The sequence below is a fragment of the Cydia fagiglandana genome, chromosome 16, assembly GCF_963556715.1.
Source record: "Cydia fagiglandana chromosome 16, ilCydFagi1.1, whole genome shotgun sequence".
NCBI classification, from domain to species: Eukaryota; Metazoa; Arthropoda; class Insecta; order Lepidoptera; family Tortricidae; genus Cydia; species Cydia fagiglandana.
This window is the reverse complement of record NC_085947.1, coordinates 7,125,298-7,134,095: the sequence shown is the minus strand read 5'-3', so window position 1 is coordinate 7,134,095 and position 8,798 is coordinate 7,125,298.

The following is an 8,798-nucleotide window of genomic DNA, read 5'->3' as shown; positions in this document are numbered from 1 at the left end:
GAGTGGTCATATCTCCATACAAACGTACTCGACTGTTTCCTCCGTGGGTTTTGATGCTAGAGCAATGATTTGTCGGACCGTTTTGCTTTTTTTTTGATATTTTTGTTTTTTAAGGCGCTAGAGCCTTTCAAAAATGGACTCTTTGACTATGCCGCAATGAGAGACGTAGTATTCAAAACGGATATCAATTAGCCAAAAAAGCAAAACGGTCCAGCACAGATAATTTCATCATCATTTAGATTTCCAAATTTGGTTACGATTGGTTAAGTTTTGGAGGAGGAAACACTCGAGTACAAAACCTCGATTTTAGAGATTTTTAAGAAGGATTTTTCGCCTTGTTCTTATCGCACTAGTTATAGGAGCCGCTTCCGTTAGCGAAACGTGTATATTTACCTAAAATCAGCTCCTGTTTCGTCTTAACATTGAAATTCGTCAGTTTCACATGCGCACCTCCTGATTTGATTGGTAACGTCACAATCTTACAATCGAATCAACCACTTTTCTCGTCACATTCATACAAGTCGAAATCGTTTGTGACCCCTTTATAATTAATTATCACATGGGTAGTAAGTGCATCTTACTTATCGATATCATTTTATCGACATATACCCCTGACTATTTTTTCTTTGCTATTCCTGTGGCCCATTTTATAAAGCTACAAGTTACAATTTACAAGCGGAAGTCTCTTTCTAACCCTATGTGTTAGAACGAGACTTCCGCTTGTAAATTGTAACTTGTAGCTTTATAAAATAGGCCACTGGTATCATTTTATTTGTCAAACTCATGTCAATTTAGTTCGCGAGTTTCTGGAGGCAACTGTAGAGACCACGGATTTTCACTTGCTACGATCCTGACATAGCTACCTCTTTCGCTTCCTTCACTTTCATAAAATTCCTCATACACGCTCGCCGGTTTTGGGTGCTTTTGACCTGGCCTTTCTTCTTCCTTTTGTCATATTAATGAGGTTAAAACGCGCAGGGTGCAATAGTTTAACCCTTTAAACGTCACGCTTATCGTGCGCGACGCCTCATCGTGAAGCTTGTCGGAATGGATGAAGGTTGGAAGGTTGACATTGGACTTTGCCGCGCGCGTCAGTTAATGTCTTTAGTGGTCAATGCTGCTTTAATTTGTCCTTGTTATTGGAACCCTAGAAATCAGGGCAGGGCAAGCAGTAACGTCAATGTGTGACTTTGCCGCAGTGGCGGATTTGCCCTAAGGCCAAGTAGACCCGGGCCTAGGGCGGCAAATTGTGATTACAGGGCCTTGGGCGGCAGACTGCAAAGCTTAGGCCGGCAAAGAGTGCAAATAGGTACTCCACTTACAGGAGGTCTGTAGAGCAGGAGCGAAGCTCTTCCTGACTGTCTGAGCGACGTATGTATGCAAATAGGTATAGCCACCACACGGGATTGTTATGCCATTTAGGGTTCTTGCTAAATTGGAAATTCCATAACGTATAAGTACTGAACAACCAATTTAGCTAGGACCCTAAATGGCGGAACAATCGCGGAGGGTGAATACAAGTTCTTACCCTACGATGGTCTTTCTAGGAATAGAAATTTATATGCCGGTCTTCCCCGCATTGACCTTAGTACATTTCGCTTCCTCGGACTTAGGGGCATACCTGCTGGAGACAGTCAAGAGATTGTCTAACATAGGTACCTAGGTCATTTATTTACCTAGCCCTTGACGGCCCCCGACCCCAAGGCAGACCAAAAAAGCGATGGCTGATGTCGTGAAAGCAGATATGAGCGTGAACGAGCTCACACGAGACGACGCCCAGGATCGCGCAAAGTGGAGGAAAGGAAGTAGGAAAGCGGACCCTGGGAAAGGCCAGGATAACGCTAGGTAGAAAAAAGGTAGATCATTTATTTTAAAACTCACTTGTAATCCGGGGCAACCTGCGGTCGACCTGTGGTTTTCTGCAATAAACAGCCCAACAACAAAAATACTAAATATCGCATTTCGAATCTTTGCCGTCAACTTAACAAAAAAAATCTTAAGTTGTTTGACTGACGTGCAAATTTAAACCAACTTTTTTCTTTCAGCCAGTAAGTGTTGAAAAAGAGTAATATACAACAAAGGTCAGCAATAGCATAGCAACATAAAGGATGATCAAAAAGTTTTCACTACACCAGCTCGGAAAGGCTTACTTTGCACTTCAGAAACTGATAGCAAAGTTGCATTTTATTCACATGTGAGGCAAAGTGAACAAATGCAAATTTTGAGTTGTTACAAGCTTTTATTTAGTTTCACCTGACCGTTGTCTGTGTGTAATCAAATCTTGCAAGTTAAATTTGATCCACTTCCCGGTTACCGATTGAGCTGAAATTTTGCATACATACGTAAGTCGGGTGGCATGGCAATGCAATATTATGGTGTCAATGGTCATCGAGCTGATCTGAAAATGGAGATCGGAGGGGCGGAGGTGGCCATAGGAACTCTGTGATAAAACAACGAAACCTAATTGTGTTTGGTGTTTTTAGAATTGTCTCGATGACTATTACTACTATTAGTTGCCTGTGGAAAAAATGAAATTTTTGCCATAAATTTATTAATGTTTGCTGGTAGTATTGACTTTCAAATGATGACTTTGGACATACAAATAACTATTGCGGCGTACGCTTGGTAGGCATAGACAGCATCAAATATAGCTGCAAAAGTGGTCGAATAGTTATACTTCGTTACACCAATATATTTAGCGGTGTGACGAATAATTTGGCCGCTTTGGCTGCTACGATATATTTGACGCCGACTACGAATCGTACGAATACGCAAGACAATGAGTTTTACATGCGTTGTTTGGTCGTGTGCCAGTGAGACGTGCATTAAATAAGTTTTTGGCAAAAATCTCATTTTTGGTACAGGCTTTTAACGCTGTCTTGGGGCCACCCTCGGAGTAATTAACAACGGAGACGCCATGTCTAAAATTTTCGGTACAAAATAGTCTGCCGTTTTTTGCGGGGGAGGGGCACATCAAATGTATAGGTACGTCATGTCAGATAAACGTCAGTCCATACATATGGTTGACATGTGGTTGACCATCGGCCGCCTATTTTCGACAGAGGGGAACGCCTGTTAATGGCGGCTCCATTGTTAATTACTCCGAGGGGCCACCCCACATCTAGCGTTCCTCGAGCGTCGGCGTCTACAACTCTACTGCCGCTGCTCGACGCAACTGCGCAGCGACGTTATTTTCCATAGCGCTGACCAGACGCCGACAATCGAGGGACGCTAGATGTGGGGTGGCCCTTAAATGAAAACTTGTAATAACAAGGCGTGCAAATAAATCTTTTGTTTTAGCCGAAAAAGACTGGCCTACTAAAGTAAAAACGGTTCTTGTTCTTGCAGGGCATGCGCCGCAGTGGGCTTGGTAGGTGTGAGTACGGTTGCCAGATCGAAAGGCGCTATTTAGCGGAAGCAGTTATAAAGTTGACCCAAAATTTTTTTATTAAGCTATGAGCTTCATCACATATGTTCCTTGAGTAATTCTAAGCATTTCAAGCCTGGGAGCCAATAAGAAATGTGTGTCTACTCGGATTTGTAATGGATTCAAACTTTCAACCCCTTTTTAACCCTGTTAGGGGATGAATTTTACAAAACGCTGAAATTACTTTTCCTGTCTTTTAATAATATCCCCAAATACAAAGATTCAAGTCCCGCGTTCGAAAATTTTTTTGATATCCATACAAACTTTCAACTCCTTTTTCACCACCTTAGGGGATGAATTTTCAAAAACGCTGAAATTAGTTTTCTTGTATTTTAATAATATATCGTTTTACGAAGTTTCAAATTCCTAGCTTAAAATAAAACTTGAACCCCATACAAACTTTCATCCCCTTTTTAACCCCCTTAGGGGTTGAATTTCTCAAAATCGCTTCTTATCTCTTGTACACTTTATAAATGTAATCTAGTGTGCAAATTTCAACTTTCTATCTTTTGTAGTTTCGGCTCCGCGTAGCAAAAATGTCCAACCAAATTTTTCACCTTTTTACGTTTTTCTTGTAAAATTACTATGAAATTGAAAAAACAAATATCAGCAATGAATTCTACGTCTTTGGTTTATACGAAAATGATACCAAACTTGCCCTAGTACCCACCAGGATCAGAGTAGATTTTTTTTAAAGATGACGGATGGCGGCCGTCTTTGTACCCCACCCTCCCCCCCACTTCAGGCTAGAAATGCTTAGAATTACTCAAATATCAGATGTGATGAAGCTCATAGCTTAATAAAATTTTTTTGGGTCATGTATGGCAGCGTTACATAACTGACTCCAGTAATTATCGGGAAACAATATCAATTTTTCGGGATTTTGGTACTTAATTCGGGTGAAAAAAATACATTCAAATTAAAGTAATTGTATTAAAAACAACAATATTTTACATCATTGGCACTACGTTAGCTCGCTCGCTCGACGACAGTTCGGAACTTGCAATAATTGTTTTATAAGGTGAAGCTGTTTTTCGGGACAGTTTACACTTTGTCGGGAATCGGGAACATGCTAGAAATCGGGAGAATTCCGCCAAATCCCGACCATCTGGCAACCCTACGTGTGAGGCGGTATTGGAGAAAACAAAATACTGTATTTAGGTACTTACAACAATTTTATTTTAAATGAGACCGTTTCATCTCTATCACACTTATTATGTACATGTATTTTGGTTTAAATAAAACAAACCATCGAAACATCTTACAGCAAAATTCTCAATAAGTTTGTGCATGTTTGAGAAATAATGATCTAAGATTTTATGTCATACAAATTAATCGAAGGTCAAGTATTGTAGATTAATCGCACATTTTGGTGTATCTTTACCTTCAAGAAACATTCTTGTCACTGCTCAATTGCACATACATTATATACCTACTAAGTATCATAATCTAAATCCAAAATGCGAGATGGCAAACGCCAATATTCAAATTGTTTCATAAAAATGTCTATGCTCATCAAATTTAGCCAACGAATGTAAAACAAAAACGTGGTAACACGAGATAAGTTATGTCCACACAAGCGCTGCTGCTTTATAGCCGTTTCTTCAAAAGTATGCCTCAAACCATGCGCGAACCCTAAATATGAACGAGTGTGAGACTCGAGAATCAACTGGAGACTGCAACACATTCGAATCTAACAAACTTAATGGCACATCGCAACATATTTTTTTCTCTATAGAAACAATAGAACAGAACAATCTCATACCTGAGGATGCCGAAGGCCGGGCAAAGTGGAAAAGATTGAGCAGGAAAGCGGACCCTGGCGCTAGGCCGGGAAAACGCTAGGTTAAAGAAGAGAAACAATGTGTTGGGTACATTGACTGTATATCAAGCTCAATGTAAGATCTAGGACATTTTATGCGCTTGATAAATGAATATTTGGGCAAATAGTCCCACGTGCTGCAGTCTAATTATTTAGTTTAGAGATAGTTTGTATTATTATTTGTAAGCTAATTTAATGTTTTACTATCACTTAAATATATATTACCATTTCAAAAAAAAAAAGACGAATTAAGATGTGCAGGTGTGGACATACTTACCTATATAGATGCATTTTGACCTACAATAGGGTCTACCGGATCTCTCTGAATCGCTCATGCTTCATTGGAGTTACAGAGATAGAAATACAGAAAAAAACGCTATAAATTTGATATTACCCTATCATTCGTTAGCCAAATCATAGCTTCAGCAATAGAGTACAATTTTGATAAATCTCCTTGCCTTCCCATTATGCAACTATAGTTTTATCATGTGCAAAGTGACATCACAGCTAGCTCGAATTGACACTAATTATCGTGTCATTCATCCATAAACCAGTCTCTTAACTAGATTACTGTGGAACTAACAAACAACTTAAAGGTTTGCAGCGAGACACACTAGTTTCGTAAGTTTCTAATTGCATAGCATCATGTGATAATTATTTTAAAAAAAGAAACAGAGGTCCTACCGCGAACCACGTTCGACGTGTTGCCTCTCTGTCGCGCCTGTAAGTTCGTATGAAAGTGTGACAGGAAGGCAACACGTCAAACGTGTTTCGCGGTTTCGTTATAATATAAAATATAACCCATTCCCATTAGTCATTACAATTTGGTACATACTTTACCCCCACTAACAGACTATGTACATTTCAGAACAATGAAAACGGATAACGTTAGACATTTCTAAAACAGTTTTCATTGCTATTGGGTGTAGGAATATGCCAAAGAGTTATTAAGAGTAGAAGAAATTGTCGATTACCTACCACAATAAACATATGACGTCCGTCGTATAGCGCCATCTCAACACCCGATTTGGATTAGAATTTACCTCTTTTACAATCAATAACTCTTTGAATATACTAATGGACCGAAAGCTTTCGGCATTGCTCTCGGTATTCCCTTTATCTATTTAAGCTCTGTGCTAGCCCTTCTTAGGGCCCCCCCACATCTGGCGTCTTTCGAGGGTCGGCGTCTGTCGGCGTCGATCCAGCGCTATGGAAAATGACGTCGCTGCGCAGTTGCGTCGACGTTGCGTCGACGTCGGCCATAGAATTGTAGACGCCGACGCTCGAAAGACGCCAGATGTGGGGGGGCCCTTAACACGTTCACTGCCAGCGCCCCCACTAAACGTGGTCTCTGTTCGTAGCTTTTCGCTAAATACAGTTTTTTTCCATCTTATCAGCTACGCTCATTTTTTTATGTGATAGTCAGCAAAAGAGCAGACGAGCCGCCATCGGAAGCGGTCATCGTCGCTTAAGGACATACCTATAACCTAAGCCCCTAAGAGCCCTAAGGGTTTGTAAGGTATGTATCTATGGGCCTTAGCTGCCTGATAATAAATGATATTTGATTTTATGATTTTTTTTTGATAAGCAACATCACTGGAGCCACTTAAGCGTTGCCGATCCTTGAGAAACCTAAGTACCCGCTTCTTGAAGAATCCCATGTCATAGCGCAAAGGAAATACCTCAAGGGGCCTCATGGCGCGTAGCTCGCGCTGGCAGTGTTCGTAGCTTTTCGCTACATAGTTTTTTTCGTGTTGTCAGCTACGTTCATGGCCCGTAGATAGCTCGCGCTGGCAGTGAGTGTGTTAATTCAATGAGCTAGTCATCGTCAAGTGACGTGGCATTGTTCAGTTTTCCGTGGCAACAAAATACGGGAGTGATATACCATCTCATCGGCCCCGGCAGTGGCGGATTTGCAGTTTTTGCCGCTCTAGGCCCAATGCCCTATCGCTGCTCTTTTAACAGCACCCATCATATTGACTACTTTTCAAGTTAGTCTGCGTAATTTTGTCACAATTTGCCGCCCTAGGCCCGGGCCTACTGGGCCTAAGGGCAAATCCGCCTCTGACCCCCGGCACTGATGACTGACCCAGGAAATAATTATGAAAAATTGCCACATTGCTTAACGAAATAAATATGTATTGCAATCGACCCAGCATCTGAATTAAATATAAAATATGCAGATGTATTTTGATAATTGTAAACTTGTCATGTTTACCAGTAACTATTGTAGTTATCGAATAAGACAAAGAATTTCATATCAATAATAATAATACACCTTATGGCACACGAAATATGGTTAGGATTCGAATGACGTTTGGAGTCAGAAATCCCAATGTTTTTGGCTTTTAAAGGACACTTTATAATTTCAGGTGTATTTTTACATAAATATTCTAATCTTTGCCCTTTCAGTTTCTTTGAAGTCTATTTACAAATAGTGTTTCGTGAACAGATGTACAGTCGCCATCAGATATATCGGAGCGGCCAAGGTGTTCACAATATCTGAGCACGCACTCTAACGCCTTGAAAATAGAGGCGTGTTCAGATATTTGTGAGCGCCTTAGCCGCTCCGATATATATGATGGCGACTGTACATAGATTATAATTAAAAATTTAATACAATACATTTATTGATTCAACAATGTCTTATCTGAAAATATTATTTCATTGAAATATTGTTCCAATCTTTTTAGAAAACGAACTTCGTAAATATTTTAAAAGCTCAACTACTTAAATGTCACTTGCACGACGAAAAACAATAATATAGTTTCAACATTTTTTATATTATATTACAAACGAGTTATAGTACAATGAACCATGTAACCATGTCCATTAAATTTCAACATATAAAACCATATTGCACCTTATCCAGATTGGTTAACCCTCGACTTTTAGCCTACACTGTCAAACTGGGCCCATTTCTGAAAATACGCGAGGAGCGCGCTGTAAATGTTCGGACTTACCCCCTTATTCACAAACGCGCTACAAACCTCATTTAGCTAATAATTGTTTGTCTTTATCTGTCATTTTGACTTATGTATTTGTAAGCAAGGGATAAAACATAATTTAACTCAATCAGGCCCGTAAAGTTTTATGAATAAGGCCCACTTGCACCATTCCAGTAACCCGGGTTTGGCCGGTTAAACCTGGCGTTACCATGGTCACCAGTACCATTTGACACTATGTTAACGGTTTAACCGCTTAATCCCGGGTAGTGGAATGGTGCAAGTGGGCCTAAGGGGGCTAGACTACTTAGCCAGCATATTATTTTTCAAAGACAAGACATGTGTACTCTTTTTGGGTTTTATAACAATATATTCGTTATCATTCCCTTATTGACTTGATGTATTACTGATTTACTGCGGAAATTTATGACCCTCGAAAGGGTCCTGCTACCATTTTTTATAATCAATAATAGGTAATATAGAGGTATTTTTAGGAAAAGGCCCGGCCAGACACATTCTTAGGTACATAACATGTACATAATCGTAAAGTATCAACTTTAGAAAAAAACTACAATGAACTTTCAAGAAAAGAACCTTAATTTAC